The sequence below is a fragment of the Ostrea edulis genome, chromosome 4 (assembly GCF_947568905.1).
Source record: "Ostrea edulis chromosome 4, xbOstEdul1.1, whole genome shotgun sequence".
NCBI lineage: Eukaryota > Metazoa > Mollusca > Bivalvia > Ostreida > Ostreidae > Ostrea > Ostrea edulis.
In genome coordinates, this window is record NC_079167.1 from 46,309,244 (window position 1) to 46,332,198 (window position 22,955).

At 34.5% G+C, this 22,955-nt stretch overlaps 1 protein-coding gene and 1 long non-coding RNA gene across 2 annotated transcripts in view; one reads left to right on the forward strand and one right to left on the reverse strand.

Moving 5' to 3' along the window:
- LOC125669025 (uncharacterized) overlaps nucleotides 1-22,955 on the reverse strand; it is a 59,887-nt gene that overhangs the window by 10,531 nt on the left and 26,401 nt on the right. The window lies entirely within an intron of this gene.
- Nucleotides 111-4,470, forward strand: LOC125666217 (uncharacterized). The gene is made up of 3 exons (XR_007366593.2): nucleotides 111-211; nucleotides 3,338-3,384; nucleotides 4,310-4,470. It is a non-coding gene; the product is annotated as an uncharacterized LOC125666217 (long non-coding RNA).

Consider the following 22,955-nt stretch of genomic DNA (forward strand, 5'->3'; position numbering starts at 1 on the left):
AATATATTAAATTATATAACTAGTGCAGCTCCTTTAGCAAAAATATCAACAGAAACTTACTAATAATTATTCATTTTACATGCAAGAATCATCGAGATCGGCATCCCACTAATGTCGTCCTGTACTCGAGCGATCGAGTCTCGACTGATTTATATCATTATGATTATGATAACAATACCTTGAAAGTAAGATAGTGGTTTAAAAAGAAAAAGTAAATAATATTGTTTTTATTGTCTATGATTTAATTGCTAGTATGAATAAATGCGAATCATGATCACACTGTACCAGTTTAATTCAAAACAAAGTTGTGACTTGAATTTCCTTTATTGTGTTTTTTAATATCGAAAAGCCATCAGCTATGTCAATGAAATATTTTTATGTAGGTGTTGAAATGCTTAGGTATTTAGTTTTAATTTTTTGCGCAATTACTTATGAATTATGAATTTAAAGCAGATTTTCGACATAGTTTGTGGTCAGAATAATCCAAGCCCCATGACTAATTTTCATTTGTAATTAAATGAGCACAAAGCACAACTAGCCAATCCAATAAACTTATCATGGTTATGTAACACTAACCTGACTAAGAAGATAGGTGCTTGTTTTTGACCGACTCAGGTTTACATTTCTAGGTAAACATCATATCTATAGATATATCTAGTGTTTTTCAATGATGATATCAGACATTCAGTATTTGAAAAGTGGACAATTTATGTTGAATTAATGTTAAGAATGGAGATGTGGAGTTCATATCCCATTAAAATAATTTACTTCACGTAGTTCAAAACACGTGAAATTAGTTTAAATTCATTTCTTTGAAAACATGCCAGAAGGAAATTTATACTAATGCAATAATCAATTATCTTTGGAATGAACAATATGAATTATTTACCCTGTGAAAAACGAATAGAGAACATCCTATATATTGGACATTCTCGAGCATACAGTAAAAATGTGCATAATCATTTGCATGAAATTTCTATATGGTAGAGCCTTGATATTTAGAGGTCAAAGGGCAAGTATTATGACATCATTTACTGATCCTTTTAATTCAAAATAATTATTTTCCCCATTTTTTCTCTCCCGAATTCTGAAACTACACTTAAATTAGCTATTTCACATCAAACCGCCACCCATTTGGACCTTGTGCAACTTTTACAGACCATACCCTAGTCAGTTCTGACAAAATATGAAACGGTCATTCTGAAGAGCGACCCCAGACACCGACGCTCATAATTAATTCAAAATAATTATTTTCCCCATTTTTTCTCTCCCGAATTCTGAAACTACACTTAAATTATCTAGTTCAAATCAAACCGCCACCCATTTGCACCTTGTGCAACTTTTACAGACCATACCCTAGTCAGTTCTGACAAAATATGAAACGGTCATTCTGAAGAGCGACCCCAGACACCGACGCTCATAATTAATTCAAAATAATTATTTTCCCCATTTTTTCTCTCCCGAATTCTGAAACTACACTTAAATTAGCTATTTCACATCAAACCGCCACCCATTTGGACCTTGTGCAACTTTTACAGACCATACCCTAGTCAGTTCTGACAAAATATGAAACGGTCATTCTGAAGAGCGACCCCAGACACCGACGCTCATAATTAATTCAAAATAATTATTTTCCCCATTTTTTCTCTCCCGAATTCTGAAACTACACTTAAATTAGCTATTTCACATCAAACCGCCACCCATTTGCACCTTGTGCAACTTTTACAGACCATACCCTAGTCAGTTCTGAGAAAATATGAAGCATGTTTTATTACAATATTTTAAAAAGAAGTTATAGTTTGATACAAATCTCTTGGTAGAAAGTTACATACACTTTCTCTTAATGAAAATATGAAATAAAATTAATCATTAACCACACACATTTTTAGAAAATTAGATTTTTCTTATTTATACAAAGGGCAGACAACTCTTCTAAAAAGTCTTAAGTGCAAAAAATGTCAGCTTCGAATCATTCACCAGTCATGTGAATTTCATCTGCTTCACTTTCATCATTATTTGACAATAAACATTTATGTTGATCTAAATCCTTCAAAATTCTTCATTATCCTTTCATTATACATGGCATACCTTAATTCAAAATATAAAGAAGTCTACATATCTATGCAGTTGCGGATTTAGAGGGGGTGGGGGTGAGTCCCCTCCCCTAGGTCTTCTTATTTCTTTTAACCACAACCAAAGATATAAAGCATGTGGTGACTATAAATGAAAGGAAGAAGGAGCAAGAAATTCGGTCAATAATGCATTAAAATGTCCCATTTTAAATCTTTTTTTTTCCCGGGGGAGGAACAAAAATTTCTTTCGAACATGCATTGACATGCACCATATTAAATCATTCCTTTTGACATTTGCATAGTCAAAAATGCATTAAAATGTCCCATTTAAACCAACTTTCTCCTTTGGGCAAGAGAACATATCCTTAACCCTTGTTAAAAATTTGAATTAAGCGCATATTACATTTGAATTGGAAAACCCCCAATGATACCAGTCTTTCAGCTCAGTTTTTTGCATGAAGGACACCCCCCCCCCTTCAGCATAATGCATTCATACATGCATAATTAAGCCATTTACTGAAGAAAGTATATAACCAATATTCCACACCAATTGCAATAGGATATATTTTTATTCTCTTCAATTACATTTCTACTTTGGCTATTTTTTAAAAAAAAGATATGCCAATTTTATACGTATATTTCGGACCATAAAGACTGAAAACAAATGATTTGTGGATTTTTATGTGTTTGATAGAAAGTTCGGTGAGACTGTATGCTGGTAATTAGGGAGTATATGTTTCGACTCTTAAAAAGATTTCGTCTCTCTGAATGTATGTTATTTGAGGCATCTTTTCGAAATATTTCTGTGGCCCTTAAAAGGGCCGGTTTTCTTCTCGAGCTTTACTTTGTCAGAAGAGCTCTCCTTATCTGTGCGGCATATTTCCATAGGTTTCCCTGGGAATGTCACAGGACAAAAAGTCACAATTTTATAAGAAAATAAGACCAAGTCACAATTAGAATTTTATGATAGTAGAACAAAATGTCATAGGACAAAAAGTCACAGTTTATAAGAAAATAAAATACTATTGATTTTTTATATATATTTGAAAACATATCTGTTCTTTTTGTAAAGTTTAAGAAAATATATATGCAAACTTTATATTTTCTATGAGATTTTGATAATAATTATAAAATTGTTATTCCTTTTATCATATTTATTGTAAAATATCATTTTGATTTTTAAAAAGAGAGATTTCTTATTTCGATGAAATAAGCTTGATGATCATTTGGTTTAGTATACTACATATTACATATAATGATGGCAGAATTATGGTTGGCTTCCTTTCACTCCAGATCATTGTCAAAACAAGAAGTAAGTGAACTATCATATAATAATTGATATATAAACAAGTTAATGATTTTTCCTTTCTTATTATCTGATAATGAACATTTAATAATGAACTGAAGGTGCTAAATGTGGCAAAACAAACATCAATAATGATGACATGTATTACCTTGTACCTCCTATCCACTGCAAGAAATGTCTGGTGTCTGAACAACAGCTTTAGTGAGCATTTGGGTACCACCTGTTATTATTATCTTAAAAGTATATATGGGGTCTCATTTGCTAAGTCATTTTTGTGACTTTTCTACATATTTTGTGACTTTCTGTCCAGTGACGTTTATCCTGTGACTTCTTGTCCGTATACCAAACATGAATCCTATTTTGACTAATTTCGTGAAACTGAAACGTGTCCTTTGTAAGCAATTATAGTTGGGGCATAAATGAACAGATTGACCTTGAAAATAAATAAATAGATATTAGGTAAATAAAGACGAAAAAAGCCGCCAGACGTTAGTTTTGTTGTCTTATGGTTTTTATTGGGAATAAGAAGGATGGCACGATCCCTTATGCCTGCTGGTTCCTATACACGATCCTGCTATATGTACATGTATATAGAGTCTAGTTGGTTAAATTTTAACACAAAAAGAATTATTTCGTAATAGGAAAGTCTTCCACTTTTGTACAAAAACACCCAAAGTAAACCTCCAAGTTGTGTACAGTAGATGTGTGGTTGTTCGCATATCGGAGATAATTTGAATTCAGATAATCAGAAAATATATTTGAAATAAAAGAGGGTGAGAGAAGAAACATACTATGCAAAATAGATAAATAAATAATAAAACAATGTTGAATATGTGCCTACGTATTGTTCGTAAATTGGGCGAGTGGTATTTGTACTTATGATTACGAAGGTTGGTCACGGTAGAATAACCTGGTGTTATTTTATTTACAGGTAATTGTTTACACCTGCACGTTAATCCAAGTTTAAGGCGTCTAGCTGTGCCTTGTTCACACCTGTTGTCATGTGATTAAAATATAAAAGATGACTTAGGAATTGTTATGGAGATAACACTATTGTAAATATGCTTTGAATAAACAGCCATTGTTTTCAAGTTGTTTATTCGTTATTAGATATCTTAGACATAATTCAGAAATCTTATGCATTAAAATATCAATTTTGGAGTTGGATAATACAAGTTAATTTGTATCTTTCAAGTTATGATGTGCATACGAAACAGAAAACTGAGAAGGGGGTTTATTATTACTATGGATTTAAAACCAGTAGGGCACCGCTTCGAGTTAAATACCACGCATGCGCAGAAGCCGGTGATCCGAGTCGTTCTTTTCCCTATATATTCTATTAAGAGCGACCCTGAGCACCAGCGACCGCCACCACGGTTACACCGGTCAACAGATGCATTTGGAAAGGGAAGCAACTCCTATATATACTAGAGTGAAGTTGTCAAAAAGAGTTGTTGTCCCCCCCATACAATGAAATCATTGTTTCAGGTTATGCTGTATGATGTGCAGAGAAGTCTACATATGATTTGGTTGAACCCTATGCATTCTTGGAAAAGAAAGGCCTTCTAGTTGCAAGAACTTTAGTCAATACAGAAAATATTCAGTTTTCCATTGTAAATATTTCAGACAAGCATATCAGAGTGGCATCATTACAACCAGTTGGTATAGTTGAGTCAAAAAGTAATTATTTGTGTGAAGCTTCATCTGAATTGCCTGAACATTTACAGTCATTATTTGAAATATGTTAATAACTCGTCACAACTCGCACACACTCGTAAGGATCCGTGAAAGAAGGGACAAATTTTTTGACATGTCAAAAAAAATTCACGATTGTCCACGGATCTCATTTTCCGTAAATAACTTGTAACAATCCGTAAGTATCGTAAACTGGTTGCAAGAACACGTAAACTATAACAATAATAATAAAGCCTTTATTTATCCAGGATTACATATTTAGCGATAACGCTAGTTTTCAATATGGTCCTGCATATAACATACATACATTAAGAAATAATTATGAATGTAAGATAAATAGAATACAAAATCAAGCTTAAAAACTACTTGTAAGAATTCGTAAAACACTCGTAAAAAGGTTTTTTTTTAACGAATCTTTGCGGTTAGTTTACGATATGTTACGAATAGTTTACGAGTTATTACGAATGTCTAAGTGATATTCACGATTTCATTCACGTTGGGTTACAATCGCTTTACGGATTGTTCAGAGTCATTACGAGCGCTTTACATATAGACACGATTACTTTACGAGTATATACTTTAACTATACGATTAATACCACCTTCACACTCACGGATTTTTCTTAAAATCCACGGAACAGATCTTACAGCGACTTTATTACGATCCTAAGACGGGGTATGGTGGAGTGCAAGCTTTGTATCATCAAGTGCGTAAATTAGGTCACAAGATTACACTTTCCAACATTCGAGAATGGGTCAAAGAAGAAGATACGTATACCTTACACAAACCCATACTTCGCAAATTTAAGAGACAACAGACTGAAGTGACAGATATAGACGAAAAATGGCAGTTAGATTTAGCCGACGTGTCGAAGATGAAAAAATAGAAGATGGGTATACGTTTTTATTGTGTGTTATCGACGTGTTGTCTAGATATGCGTTGGTGGTCCCTTTAAAACAGAAAACGGGAAAAGAAATGATACGAGGTCTCCAAAAGATTTTTCGAGACGGACGACGTCCCGTCCGCATTCAATCGGATGAAGGGAGAGAATTTACGAATAAAGAATTTCTTCAAGCCTTCAAAACCATTCATTTCTTTAACAAACGCAATGCCGAAACCAAAGCCAGTATCATGGAGCGCTTTCAACGCACACTGAAAGCACGTATGTGGCGTTATTTTACACGCCATAAAACACGGCGGTATGTGGATGTCTTACCCAATCTGGTACACGGATACAATCACGCGTATCATCGCAGTATCCAGAGAGCTCCTGCTCAAGTCAATCCCACAAATGTATTGAAGGTCTGGAAAACCTTGTACGGGAAACAGACTACAGCTACCTCTCCATTACAAGTGGGAGATCGCGTACGCATCAGTAAAGCCAAACGAACATTTGAAAAGGAGTATTTACCGAACTGGACCACCGAACTGTTCAACATCTCCAGAAAAGTTCCGGGGCGAAACGTATACCGAATTGAAGACGATCATGGTGAAGAATTAAAGGGGACGTTTTATCCACAAACATTACAACCAGTGAACTGATTAAAAAGACGATATGTGTACGAAGTGGAGGAGATCTTAGGGTATAAAAAGCGCCTTGTGGGGAAAAAAGTAATTTCAGAAGTCAAAGTTAAGTGGAAAGGATACTCCTCTAGTTTCAACTCATGGATTCCGCAAGCGGATCTCATTCTACCCTGACACCGCAATTGAAATTCTTGGGAGAAAACGTTCTTCGAACAGAAATTGTGTATGTCGCACAATTATTCCTGTGTTTAACCATCATCATCACTTCGGTGGATACAGCACCCATCGAATTCGAAATCAAAGGACAGGGAGATGAATATCTGGATTTATCTGGAGATACTTCAGATGATCTGTAAAGAACCAGAGCCACAAAGTACTAAAATTGGCCCTTTCGCCAAAATAAATGAGACTTTCACAGTTGATGCTCTAGTATTTATAGGTTATAGAACAATTTATTTTATAACTATATCTTTTCTAGTTTTCGTTTTACAGTCGTTTAAACTTTGTGTTGTTTTTCAACAGAAAAAATATATAACGTCATGATATTGACGTTATGAGAATCACAGTGTAATACACAAAAAAATGGACGCATAGGTTAATATATATTTTGGGGGCTCATTCTGGTTGTAAATCACAACTGTTAAAATACTAGGAACTTGTATACATGTATTTTCTATCACGATGTTTAAATTTGTGATAGATTGCCCCCCCCCCCCCCCCCCCCCCCCCCCCCACACACACACTACATAACGCTTTACAATTTTTTCCCGCTGTATTGGACATAATTGAAAAATCGTGATCAAAAATTAAAATTCCATGCAGTGAAAGGACCACAGCAAATAGTATTGTTTTACCGTCTATCTCAAAGACGAGTTTATATTTTCAAGTTGATATATATCTATTCGTATCAATTTCCATTAAAATTGATATCAATTGACGATAAAAGAGAGACAACTGTATAATTTTGGTTAAACTTGAGTAATTATAGTAACTAATTAGAAAAATGGATTTTTGAAACATTCGCCTCGTAAACTAAATTTATAAAAATAAAACACGGTGGACCTTTAAAATTATCGGCACCTTTGAAGTCTTAATTTTCTGAGCGAGGTAGACCTTTAAGTCCACGGAGAATCTCCGTGGATATCTGACATCTGTGCCTCCTTTGTGCCACCGTGCACCTTCGTGTGATAAAACAAAGAGATAAATACTAAGCGAAATATTAGTGGATGAAAATTAAAACGTATAAAACGGCGACTTGTATATATTCATTTCATTTAATGATATATATTATTGTAAATTTATAATAGTAATTTAATTTTAAAAAATGTACCTTCACTGTCTATCTTTAAAGAATTATCATACTGATTTGATAACTTACTTAAATTGTTTACATGTTGGAGTTTGCTATTCGAAACAATTCATCTTAATTACTCTTAACTTATGATGTCCGTTATGTATTAATTGTTTGAAGCAGATCAATTGTTTAAAAAAAAACCCCAGAAATAGAGTGGACAGTGTCGCTTAATGGATTTTAATTATCTCAAAGTAGAAACCTCAACATGTTTGTAAATCGGGATTATTTCTTGTATATAGATATATCAAGAGATTAATATATATCCGTATGCAGACTTCCCCGCAGACGTTCACACCTTTATGAAACGCCCAAATTCTCGACATCCCGTACACAAACACCTGTACTTGTTAGTCGGCGCATTGTTCCACAGCACGAGTTCACCAAATAAAAGAAGGATCATTTGACTTTGAACATAAACAACCGAATATCACATGTTATAAATTGGCAATGATTTCAATTTGATAAATAGCATGAATTATATATACCAGTTCAAAGAAATGTGGACCATGAAATGACAAGTAAAAGCATTGGTTTATTTGTGTGACTATTTTAAAAGATTGACATTTATATTAGTGCACCACATGTCTTTTAATGTATAGTTTTTATTATAATTAAGGATATTAGATGATATAGATCCTCTGTCTACATGTTCACAGGTAGTGTAGAAATATCAAAAAGTGTACAGTTGACAACGATTGAAATAAGAATGCGGACGATTTTTTGTTTATCAGTGACTCACGAACTTACCCGTCTTCTGAATGAAAGTTGCAAAACATACTATTTTTTGGTCACTTATAACACCCGAAAACGGGGGTAAAAATCATATTCTTTTGCCATGGGTTTTGGGTCCATTATGCTCTTCGTGGAATGAATACATTTTGCTAGCGAAGATGGAAAAAATAATTTTAAAAATGCCTAGATTGTCCGCTTGCATAAACATGTATTACGGTGGTAAAAAAAATCTAGTAAATCCAATGAAGTTGTAGTAATATATATTATATATTCATTTTATTTTTGACTGAAAGGGCGTTAGATAGCTAGGCACGTAGCATCGGTTTAAGAAGGGGGCTGTCCTAACTAGCGCCAGCCAAATAAGTTAACACGGAAAAAAGGGAAATTAAATATATCAGAATGAAGTGGAATGGTTAATTAATAAGAAGAATATTGTACATTTTAACATTAGATTAAACTTCCCGTACCTGTATACAATTACTGATGCTCTCTCTCTCTCTCTCTCTCTCTCTCTCTCTCTCTCTCTCTCTCTCTCTCTGTTATAGATGAAAACAACTATGTATTGAAAATGAACATCTATTGTAAAAGGTTAAAGGGCAAAACAAGCTGCAACCAAAAACTATTATCAGGTGAGGGATTTTCCCTTGCTTTAAAAATAAACACCGAACTAAAATGACCTATACATGACACGAAATAAAAAATGTAGTTTCTTTCTCCATAAGATACTTAATTAAGCCATATTATCTGTAAAATTCAAGTTTACCACCACCATCGCATTAAAACCGTAATATTTTTCAGCAATCCGAAATATCGTTTTTTGAAAAATAAAAATAGTGCTCATAGCTCGCCCTAAAATATTTTTGCATTTATGGTCAATTGAAAATGTGTATATTATAAAAATACTTTAAATATTTTGGGCGAGATGAAACCAGTATGGCAAACCTTTACAAAATAGCCAGTCTTGGGTAAAAAATGACAAAGATACGGCACCATATCCGGTTCTAGTATGTATACAGCTTTAGTTGTGCTCTTATTTTTAAAATCTAACATGTTTTTTTAAATCCCGGATTCTGATACATATTTATAACACCAATACTCCTAGTCAACATTTACTTTCATTTTTATTTTTATTTTAAGGGCCATATTTTGGGGTTTGTGAATCAGGTTTTTTACCAAAAGGAGATGGCACACCTCTGACGGGAGGGGATTCTACTTCCATCCCCGTCAATAACATCTTAGATTCCTTATTCAGCGAAATCGATGTGAGTCTCAATGGACAAGTCATTACCCCGGGGAACGGATACTGGAGTTTTACGAAGAGGTTGACTTTTACAATTTAAAGGGACCTTCTCCAACTACAGAAATTGGACCGAAATAAATACATGTATACATGTATAGACTGCTTCAGTAGAAACAACAACACCGACAATTATCTTTATTAATAGACTATTGTAAACTCTTTAGCAACTCTTATTAAGGTCTTCCGTCTCCAACGGAAGACCCTTCTATTATTCTATTGTTTCTTTTTCACTTTTTTTTTTTAATTATTAAGGTCTTCCGTTTCCGACGGAAGACCTTGTTATTCTGTTGTTTCTTTTCCTCTTTTATTATTAAGGTCTTCCGTCTCAACGGCAGACCTTATAGTGATTCTTATGTTTCTTTTCCTCTATTATTATTATTATTATTATTAGGGTCTTCCGTCTTCAGCGGAAGAACCTTCTATTATTCTATTGTTTCTTTTTCACTTTTTGAGGTCTTCCGTCTCAACGGAAGACCTTATAGTGATTCTTATGTTTCTTTTCCTCTATTATTATGTCTCCGAACACAAAGTGTCAGAGACATATTGTTTTTGCTCCGTTTCTTATTATTCTTATTATGTCTCCGAACACAAAGTGTCGGAGACATATTGTTTTTGCTCCGTTTATTATTATGTCTCCGAACACAAACTGTCGGAGACATATTGTTTTTGCTCCGTTTCTTATTATTAAGGTCTTCCGTTCTTCACGGAAGACCTCATAGTGATTCTACTGTTTCTTATTATGTCTCCGAACAGAAAGTGTCGGAGACATATTGTTTTTGCTCCGTTTCTTATTATTCTTATTATTATGTCTCCGAACACAAAGTGTCGGAGACATATTGTTTTTGCTCCGTTTCTTATTATACTTAATATGTCTCCGAACACAAAGTGTCGGAGATATATTGTTTTTGCTCCGTTTCTTATAATGTCTCCGAACACAAAGTGACGGAGACATATTGTTTTTGCTCCGTTTCTTATTATGTCTCCGAACACAGCTCCGTTTCTTATTATGTCTCCGAACACAAAGTGTCGGAGACTAATTGTTTTTGCTCCGTTTCTTATTATGTCTCCGAACACAAAGTGTCGGAGACATATTGTTTTTGCTCCGTTTCTTATTATGTCTCCGAACACAAAGTGCCGGAGACATATTGTTTTTGCTCCGTTTCTTATTATTTTTATTATTATGTCTCCGAACACAAAGTGTCGGAGACATATTGTTTTTGCTCCGTTTCTTATTATTATGTCTTCGAACACAAAGTGTTGGAGACATATTGTTTTTGCTCCGTGTCTTATTATTATTATTATGTCTCCGAACACAAAGTGTCGGAGATAAATTGTTTTTGCTCCGTTTCTTATTATGTCTCCGAACACAAAGTGTCGGAGACATATTGTTTTTGCTCCGTTTCTTATTATGTCTCCGAACACAAAGTGTCGGAGACATATTGTTTTTGCTCCGTTTCTTATTATTCTTATTATTATGTCTCCGAACACAAAGTGTCGGAGACATATTGTTTTCCTCCGTTTCTTATTATTATGTCTCCGAACACAAAGTGTCGGAGACATATTGTTTTTGCTCCGTGTCTTATTATTATTATTATGTCTCCGAACACAAAGTGTCGGAGACATATTGTTTTTGCTCCGTTTCTTATTATGTCTCTTAACACAAAGTGTCGGAGACATATTGTTTTTGCTCCGTTTCTTATTATGTCTCCGAACACAAAGTGCCGGAGACATATTGTTTTTGCTCCGTTTCTTATTATGTCTCCGAACACAAAGTGTCGGAGACATATTGTTTTTGCTCCGTTTCTTATTATTCTTATTATGTCTCCGAACACAAAGTGTCGGAGACATATTGTTTTTGCTCCGTTTCTTATTATTCTTATTCTTTTCTTCTTATTTTTCCTCTTCTTTAGTGAGAAATTTGTCCGACCGATTTTATGAACATGCTTCGACTGATCAACTTCAAACTTTGTGAGCTGATAAAGGGTTATTAGGAGGGGTGCAATCAACTTTTCAAATTTTCAAAATGGCCGCCGTTTGAAGATGGCGGCCAAAAAACGTCAAAAACTCAAGGTTGTCGGATTTCAACCAAATTCTATTTCTAGGGTAATTTAGTGACCCCGAGTCCATTTCCACTATCAAAATTTGTTTTTGAGCCGCCATTTTCAAAATGGCCGCCATATACCGAAATATTTGAAAGTGTTAAAATCTGTAAAACATTTGGGTTCTGGGGTAAATTGAGGGTCCACAATTCATTTCTAGCATCAGTATTTCCTTCCAATCATTTTTCAAATGTTTCAAAATGGCCGCCATTGAAGAAAATGGCCGCCAAAAATCAAGTCCGTCGGATTTCAACCAAATTTAGTTTCTAGAGTTCTTTGAGGATCCTGAGTGCATATCTGGCATAAAAAAGCATTTCTGACATGGGGAGGTGTTCGGAGACATTTGTGTTGGCATCCCAACACAGTTATAGCTCGTTATTCTTATTCTTTTCTTCTTATTTTTCCTCTTCTTTAGTGAGAAATTTGTCCGACCGATTTTGTGAAAGTGCTTCGACAGATCCACTTCAAACTTTGTGAGCTGTTAGGGGGTCACTAGGAGGGGTGTATTTAACTTTTCAAATTTTCAAAATGGCCGCCGTTTCAAGATGGCGGCCAAAAAACGTCAAAAACTCAAGGTTGTCGCATTTCAACTAAATTCGATTTCTAGGGTAATATGGTCACCCCGAGTTCATTTCCACCATCAAATTTTTTTTTTGAGCCGCCATTTTCAAAATGGCCGCCGTATACCGTAATATTTCAAAGTGTTAAAATCTCTACAATATTTGGGTTCTGGGGTAAATGGAGGGTACACAATTCATTTCTAGCATCAGTATTTCCTTCCAATCAATTTTCAAATGTTTCAAAATGGCCGCCATTGAAGAAAATGGCGGCCAAAAGTCCGTCGGGTTTCAACCAAATTCAGTTTTTAGGGTTTTTTGAGAATCCTGAGTGCATATCTGACATCAAAAAGCATTTTTGACATGGGGAGGTGTTCGGAGACATTTGTGTTGGCATCACAACACAGTTATAGCTCGTTATTCTTATCATTATGTCTCCGAACACAAAGTGTCGGAGACATATTGTTTTTGCTCCGTTTCTTATTATTATGTCTTCGAACACAAAGTGTCGGAGACATATTGTTTTTGCTCCGTGTCTTATTATTATTATTATGTCTCCGAACACAAAGTGTCGGAGACAAATTGTTTTTGCTCCGTTTCTTATTATGTCTCCGAACACAAAGTGTCGGAGACATATTGTTTTTGCTCCGTTTCTTATTATGTCTCCGAACACAAAGTGCCGGAGACATATTGTTTTTGCTCCGTTTCTTATTATTCTTATTATTATGTCTCCGAACACAAAGTGTCGGAGACATATTGTTTTTGCTCCGTTTCTTATTATTATTATTATGTCTCCGAACACAAAATGTCGGAGACATATTGTTTTTGCTCCGTTTCTTATTATATCTCCGAACACAAAGTGTCGGAGACATATTGTTTTTGCTCCGTTTCTTATTATTCTTATTTTCTTCTTCTTCTTCTTATTATTCCTCTTCTTTCCTGAGAAATTTGTCCGCTCGATTGTATGAAAGTGCTTCGACAAATCCACTTGAAACTTTGTGAACTGATAGGGGGTCATGAGGAAGGGTGCAATCAACTTTTCAAATTTTCAAAATGGCCGCCGTTTCAAGATGGCGGCCAAAAAACGTCAAAAACTCAAAGTTGTCGGATTGGAACCAAATTCTATTTCTAGAGTAATATGGTGACACCAAGTCCATTTCCACCATCAAATTTTTTTTTGAGCCGCCATTTTGAAAATGGCCGCCATAAACCGAAACATTTCAAAGTGTTGAAATCTTTACAACATTTGGGTTCTGGGGTAAATTGAGGGTCCACAATTCATTTCTAGCATCATTATTTCCTTCCAATCTATTTTCAAATGTTTCAAAATGGCCGCCATTGAAGAAAATGGCGGCCAAATTACAAGTCCGTTGGATTTCAACCAAATTTAGTTTCTAGGGTTTTTAGAGGATCCTGAGTGCATATCTGGTATCAAAAACCATTTCTGACATGGGGAGGTGTTCGGAGACATTTGTGTTGGCATCCCAACACAGTTATAGCTCGTTATTCTTATTCTTTTCTTCTTATTTTTCCTCTTCTTTAGTGAGAAATTTGTCCGACCGATTTTATGAACATGCTTCGACTGATCAACTTCAAACTTTGTGAGCTGATAAAGGGTTATTAGGAGGGGTGCAATCAACTTTTCAAATTTTCAAAATGGCCGCCGTTTGAAGATGGCGGCCAAAAAACGTCAAAAACTCAAGGTTGTCGGATTTCAACCAAATTCTATTTCTAGGGTAATTTAGTGACCCCGAGTCCATTTCCACTATCAAAATTTGTTTTTGAGCCGCCATTTTCAAAATGGCCGCCATATACCGAAATATTTGAAAGTGTTAAAATCTGTAAAACATTTGGGTTCTGGGGTAAATTGAGGGTCCACAATTCATTTCTAGCATCAGTATTTCCTTCCAATCATTTTTCAAATGTTTCAAAATGGCCGCCATTGAAGAAAATGGCCGCCAAAAATCAAGTCCGTCGGATTTCAACCACATTTAGTTTCTAGAGTTCTTTGAGGATCCTGAGTGCATATCTGGCATCAAAAAGCATTTCTGACATGGGGAGGTGTTCGGAGACATTTGTGTTGGCATCCCAACACAGTTATAGCTCGTTATTATTATGTTCCCCAAACAAAGTTTGGGAACATATTGTTTTTACTCTGTTTCTTATTAAGGTCTTCCGTTTCCAACGGAAGACCTTCTAGTGATTCTACTGTTTATTATTATTATTATTATTTCCCTTTCGTCTCCGAGACCGCTGGATGGATTTTCCTGAAACTTTCACAGGTTATAGACAACGATGGTACCTCGAGGCATTTTTTTCATTTTTTCAAAATTCACTTCCGTTCGTCAGATACGTCCGATTTTCCGGGTTTTGAAAGAAAGTTTGTCCGGGGGTAAACTTGAAAACCACTAAAGATAATCGAATGAAACTTTCAGGGATGATAGATCTATTTTCTCTATGGTGCATGCACGTATTATTTTTTGTCGCCGTCACTTCCGGTCGTCACCGGAAGTGATTAAATAAATCATCAATTTCAAACTTTTTTCTTTCAAATTGAAACCTACTTTGGTTTATTATATCTCGTTCTAATTCTCAAAAAATGTTGACCCCCACCGGAAGTTGAATCTTCAACTTCTTGTTATATCAAAGAAAGCCCACTCACTCTCTCATTTTTCAGTGCCATAAATCTCGGTCATGAAACTAGTTAATGAGTTGAGTTTTACATATATTATAGTCACTATAAATGTCTAGAGTAACGTCAAATCTTTTTTTAGAATTCACTTCCGGTCGGCAAATACGGCTTATTAGCTGTTTTCGTTGTCTAGCGTTTTTCTCAGAAACAGTAAAAGATAGTCACCAAATTTTCAGAGTGAATAGATCTCACTTTGTAGGCGTGCAGGAGGGGGTTAAGAATGTCGGCCGTCACTTCCGGTCGTCACCGGAAGTGATTAATGAATCATAAATTTCAAACTTTTTTCTTTCAAATTGAAACCTATATCGGTTTTCTAGGTCTCGTTCTAATTCTGAAAAAATGTTGACCCCACCGGAAGTTGAATTTCCAACTTCCGGTTATATCAAAGAAAGACTATTCATTCTCTCATTTTTCAGTGCCATAACTCTCGGTCATGAAACAAGTTAATGATTTGAATTTTATATACGTTATAGATACTATAAATGTCTAGAGTATATTTAAATATTTTTGTAAAATTCACTTCCGGTCGTGAGATATGGGGTGGACATAATCAAACCTTGTCTTTTCACTTTCTCAATAATAAATATAGATAGATGCTTGAAACTTCTAGAGTTGATCAACTAACATTAGTCCAATGTACACATACATTCAATTTTTTCATCCGTCACTTCCGGTCTCTACCGGAAGTATTTGAAAAAATGTCGATTTTCTGATTTCTTCGAGTCTGGATATATTTTCTTGATATTTTCAGGAATAATGTCTGATGAAATAACCTTGCTATAATTATTTTTGTTTTTACAAAATTCATTTCCGGTCGGAAAATATGGTCGATTTTCTGTTTCTCAAAAGGAATTTTGTCCAGCATTTTACTTCGAAAAGGTAAAATATAGGTTCATCAAATATTCAGGGATGATCAATCTCCGTTTGTAAGAGTGCAGTAGGGGGTTGAACATGTCGACCCTCACTTCCTGTCGTCACCGGAAGTGAGGGAAAGAATCGCAAATTTCAAACTTTTTCCTTTAAATTGAAACCTATACTAGTTTATTAACTCTCTTTCAAAGTGTCAAAAGAATATTGACTCTGTCGGTAGTCAAAACGACTACTTCCGGTTTCTTGATAAAATGCCTTTTTACTTTTCGTTTTTTTGTCCCCATAAATCTCGCTTATATTTGAAGTCTTTCATATGATTTTCACATGTCTTAATAAAAGTATCAACTTCTAAAGTTTTGATCATTTTGTTTTTCAAAATTGACTTCCGGTCGGTAGTAACCTACTACTTTTTCTTTCTTTAGTCTACTTCTTTTTGTTGAGAACTCTTTCAGATAGAGATGTGAAATTCTCAGGGAATATCAACAGTAAAGAGTCGCTCTCATTTATAGGAAAACGCATCTGAATAGTACTTCCGGTCGTCACCGGAAGTTACGAGAAAGGAGTAAAAATTTCGATAATACATTTCTCATTCATTGTTAAGGCACATTTTCTGATACATTTAAATGGTTTTTGTAGGAATAGAAAGCTCTTAACCGGAAGTGGTCTAACGGAAGACCTACTCATTACTAGTAATGAGTGTCTAGTTATTATTATTATTATTATTATTCTTTTTCTCCGGTACTTTTTTGTCCGGTAGTGTTCTCAGAAACTACAAAAGGGATCGATATGAAACTTTCCAGGATGATAGTATAGCGTTTGTAGATGTGCATAGTGATAGTCATTTTGTCTTCACGTGCATGCACGCGCGCGCACGTGCATTGCAATTTTGGTACAAAAAATGGAAAATCAGAATATTGAAGGAAGCGATATAAAACCTAAATAGGATGATAGCATATCATTTGTACATATGAAAAATAATAGTTATTTTGCCAGCACGCGCACGCATGCGCGTGCACGCGCATTACAAAATTTGTACGCTAACTTTGGAATCAGTCTAACTTTTTTGTTGTTCATTGAAATGGTTTGAAATTCATATCATAGGTAGATATTGAGACCCTTAACTGATTTACATGGTCAAAATTACCAATTTGCACGCGCATGCACGTGCGCTTCATTTTGATTGGATAATGCTAAAACGTTTGTAACTATCTTATTTATGAAGCGAATGAGATGATATTCACAGCATATGTAGACAATATGTGTATCTATATGTTGGTGTAACAAAAAATGCCAACGCACACGCGCATGCGCGTGCAACGTTTTTTAAATGTTCAATTTTTAAAGGACGATAACGTTTTTGTTTTTCATCAAATTCTATTCATATTAGGGGTTTAGATGTATCTTGGTACTCCTTACAAATTGCTGTGGTTAGAATTACTGCTCAGCACGTGCATGCACGTGTGCTGATTTCTGATTGGACGATTTTAAAATCGCTATAACTTACTTATATTTGGTGGAAACGTTATCAAATTCATACTGTGGGTATATGATACAAATCCTGTTGAACGACATCAACAAAAATTCGGAATCATACACGCGTGCGCGTGTATGCACGTGCAACGCTTTCTTTCATTTCTTGGTACTGAAATGACCATATTGAACGTACTACATGTAATTAAAGGCTAAAATAAAATGATTTTTTCCTATAGATTCACAAGGACATCACTTTTTAATTGGGGGAGGTTTGGTGAACATCTGTAACGGTCCCCGTTACAATTAGAACTAGTTATTATTATTTTTATTCTTTTTTTTTTTCCTTACCGATTTTGTGCAGAGGATTTCTCAGAGATGGCTTGATCGATTTGCTTCAACTTTTTAGGATTGATGCATTGCTATCTGAAGTTTATATCTTTTCTTTGGATTTTTGAAAATTCACTTCCGGTTGGAAGTTATTCCCCTTTTATCGATTTTCAGATGACCATTTTGTCCGGCCAAAATCTCAAAAACGATAAAAGCTAGAGTGCTGAAATATTCAGTGATGTTAGACGACATGTTGTAGTTGTGTACATCTGTTTTAAAAATTTCTGGAAGTGCCTAGTATGGAAGCTCAGTAGGGGTCGAAAATGGAGTTTAAAAAAGTGTCCCATTTTTTTCCACGTTTTCAATCATAACTTTCTACTCGTAAATATTTTGCTTAGAGATATATAACAAAAGTTGTACAGTTTATTGAGATCTTTCGTGTCATATCAAGAAATCGGCCCATAGGCCTCGTGGCTCGCCTGAACCATTGAATTTCTGTTACAATGATTAACTTTTTTCTCAGGAAACTTTTGATAAGACATGTAGAATAAAAGTTGTTCAGTTTTGCAAGATCTACCTAATGATATAAAAAAAAAACTATGCCTCAGGGCGTCATGGCTCGCCTGAACAGTCGAATTTGTATCGCAATTAATAACATTAATAACTTTTTTCTCGAGAAACTTTTGACAAGACATGTAGAACAAAAGTTGTTCAGTTTCGCAAGATCTTTCGAACAACATCATGAAAAAGGCGAACGGGCCTCATGGCTCGCCTGAACAGTTTGATTAGTGTCACAATTAATAACTTTTTTCTCAAGAAACTTTTGATAAGACATGTAGAACAAATGTTGTTCAGTTTCGCAAGCGTTAACTAACCTCACCTGAACAGTTGGGTTATTGTTGCAATCTATAACATTTTGGTCAAGAAACTTTTAATAAGACATCTAGAACAAAAGTTGTTCAGTTTTGCAAGATCTTTCGAACAACATCATGAAAAAGGCGAACGGGCCTCATGGCTTGCCTGAACAGTTTGATTAGTGTCACAATTAATAACTTTTTTCTCAAGAAACTTTTGATAAGACATGTAGAACAAATGTTGTTCAGTTTCGCAAGCGTTAACTAACGGTGTTAATAAATAGGCCTGCAGGTCGCATGGCTCACCTGAACAGTTGGGTTATTTTTGCAAGCTATAACATTTTTGTCAAGAAACTTTTAATAAGACATCTAGAACAAAAGTTGTTCAGTTTTGCAAGATCTTTCGAACAACATCATGAAAAAGGCGAACGGGCCTCATGGCTCGCCTGAACAGTTTGATTAGTGTCACAATCAATAACTTTTTTCTCGAAAAACTTTTGATAAGACATGTAGAACAAAAGTTGTTCAGTTTTGCAAGATCTTTCAAACGATATCAAGAAAAAGGCCCACGGGCTTATGACTCGCCTTAACAGTCTGATAAATGTCGCAATCAATAACTTTTTTCTCAAGAAAATTCTAATAGGACATGTAGAACAAAATTTGTTCAGTTTTGCGAGATATATCTAGAATGATATCAAAATAAAAGGCCTTCGGGCGAAATGACTCGCCTGATCAGTCGAATTTGTATCGCAGTAAATAACATTAACTTTTTTGTCGAAAAAAAGGCTGACCCCTTTAACTAGTGGCCGAGCGCGGCAGAGATTCTTTAATTTATAGGACTTAAATGATCAATATTTGTAAAACATTACCGAAGCTAAATTGTACGGCTAGACAATATATTTGTATCATTATTTATGAACGAAAATCTCAGTCAGATTCTTATCTCATCATATCTAAAATTGGACGGAAGACCCACTCGTTGCTCGCAACGAGATCGCATCTAGTTCTTATTATTTTCTTCTTATTTTTCCTCTTCTTTAGTGAGAAAGAACCAGAGCCACGAATAGCCAAAAATGACCCTTAGTCAGAACATGATATTATTCTCGGGGACAGAAGCCAATAATATCTTTTTTTTCAAATATGTGATCCTTTTTCCGATATTTTTTCATTTTGTTTAGTTATTGACGTTCAAAGTACCCATTGTTTTGGCCAGATTGTTATTGACGTTGCAATTTTGCAATGTAAGGTCACAATTTTACAACGTTTCAAGTACTTTTACGTGAAAGTTCTCTAGGTATAAAAGTGAAACAAAAACACTATTCAGTGCAATTTAATTATAATATTGTAAATATTTAAATCTGTCTATGTTAATTCTATATTAAAACACACACCTATATAGTATAATCGTACATCTCTTTCTTCTCTCTCTGTTTGTGTCCTTCCCTCTCTTTATATTTTTAAAAAATTGTATATGTGCAACCATTCAACAGTTTTAAAGTAATATTAATTCAGTACCTCTTTACTTAGCTTTGTTATTTAAGTATGACATAAACATAAACCCAATTCCAATATTTTAACTGTATAACCATTTATTGCACATACCGATAAAAAAAATTAGGGGGGGGGGACATCTTAAAATGTACACGAAAACACGGTGGATCCAACCGTTGACTTACGAATAAGATCTATTGACCTATGTATGTGCGTTTCAATATTACATTTAGTTTATGTTGCATATTGATCACTTCTTTTAACAATCTTTTATAAGTTTGCGGGTTTTTATTTTTATTATTTGTTTGGGGGTGTTATTATCCCGCATGTACATGTACACACGCCGAAAACAGTAATAGCCAGGCTTTCGACAGCGGCGTTATTTCAGACGCACTTTGCTACATTGAAACAAAAACACTATTCAGTGCAATTTAATTATAATATTGTAAATATTTAAATCTGTCTATGTTAATTCTATATTAAAACACACACCTATATAGTATACTCGTACATCTCTTTCTTCAAAAACACTATTCAGTGCAATTTAATTATAATATTGTAAATATTTAAATCTGTCTATGTTAATTCTATATTAAAACACACACCTATATAGTATACTCGTACATCTCTTTCTTCTCTCTCTGTTTGTCTCGTTTGGACAGTGAGTAAACATTTTAATCCTATGTTTCACACTTTTATTTGTGTTTTGCTATATAGGGAGTTACGTTTATGATGAGTGTGTGTGTGTGGGGGGGGGGGGGGGGGGGGGGGATAGGGAAACTGTTACAAAAGTAGCCGTACATGTACAGAATAACACATGAACATTTAGTTTAGCCATATGGATATAATTTATTTTACATTAAGCTAAGAAAATGTTCACGTGAACTAATCATCAGGTAAAATATGTTCCATTTATTTAATTTCATTAGTTTCCTATCCGGATCATTTATTACAATAATATCTAGACCTGTGTGTATTTCAAAATGCCTTAATTATTATCATTAACTCCATAACATCTATGAAACGAATTCATTCATTAAAAAGTCTTATTCTGATACTGCTACATATAAAAGAACCAAACTCCCTCCTCGCATATATTTGGTTAGTGTGCAAACAAAATTAAGCGGATGTTATTTTCACATAAATAGAAACAAGAATTTTATCAACCAAGGGGTTAACTCTATGGTGAATTAACACATCTGTAGTTTGGCATCCACCATAAAATTTGCTTATTTTAACACTTTCACATTTCTTCCTGTCATTAGGTTTAGTTCTTATCTTACATAAAAGGGAAACCTTTCTCCGTTATCAGACACTTCCTCCATGTTACAAACACTCAAACTAAATTAAGCAGGACAGTGGTTTAATAATGTGTTCAGTTCTTCCTTCTATAATGCTTAGTAATATTTTACTTAATTATGTAGGATAATATATTTAAAAAATAAATACATCAACTTTTACTTCAGGAACGAGTGTGATTCATATGTTCACCTCTATTTTAATCAGTATTAATGATATCTTCTTTTTTCCACTTGTCTTTTTTATTTCGTTATAAATTTGTGGTTTTGAATATTTGCTGCTGAGACTGAATTTTCAATGATAAATATAATTGAAACAATGAAAAATACACTATTTTCGTTAACATTCTTTTTACATTTTTTTTTTTTCATTTTCGAATTATTCATTATTATTATCCCTTTTTATTAACTGCCTTGTATTTTTGCTAATTAGATCAAATGTAATTCTGTTTGTCAATGAATTTCATTTAAAAGCAAAACAAGATTCATATTGCTAGATATATTTTTCGTATTCATATTTGTATGTATTTCTATATATTGATTTCTGACGGATGAAATATGTAATAGACCGAAATAGCTGTGTGTCGAAATATAACGGTACCCGATGACGTATGTCCAAATCGGTTGACACGTAAACAACCGAACGAATGTTGTAGATCTTTCGCTCAGAGACTTGTAGCCTACAGTCTAGCCTTTGTATTCTTATGTGGACGCCTAATTTTTGTCTGGTACCCATATATTGTACTATAACTTTAGAAATCATTAAACAATACGGGATAGGCCAATATATCTTCACATCTAAGTAGCTTATCGAGTTAGGCACCCTTCCGCCCTCGGCCCTCCAAGTCTTTTTATATATGTACTGCGACTGCAATTTCAACATGCTCATCAGTGCCAAGAAAACTGAATGCACGGAGATGAAACATGTGGAGCCAGATCTTTATTAAATTCAACGGCCTTCAGATAATTAAAATATATATAGTGTGATAACGTAAAAGAAAATGTGTGGAAGTAAAGGCGCGGCGCAGACGATGGGTGGATCTCGATTGTATCTGGAGTGGATTGGAGGACTTAGCTTCGTAATTGTTTGATCAAATAACTAAAACTGTTAACTAGTGCAAGGTTTTTGTAACTATCCCTAACATGGTTACATATATATTCAAGTTCATAAATTGAGCATATAATCTATTTGAAATTTTGGGGGCAAAACAGCCCGATTCCGACGATGGCGCGGATCCGGTTTTATTTCAATAATATTTATTGAAATAATCATATTTTATTAACTTTGAATAATTACTGGTTTTGTAAAAA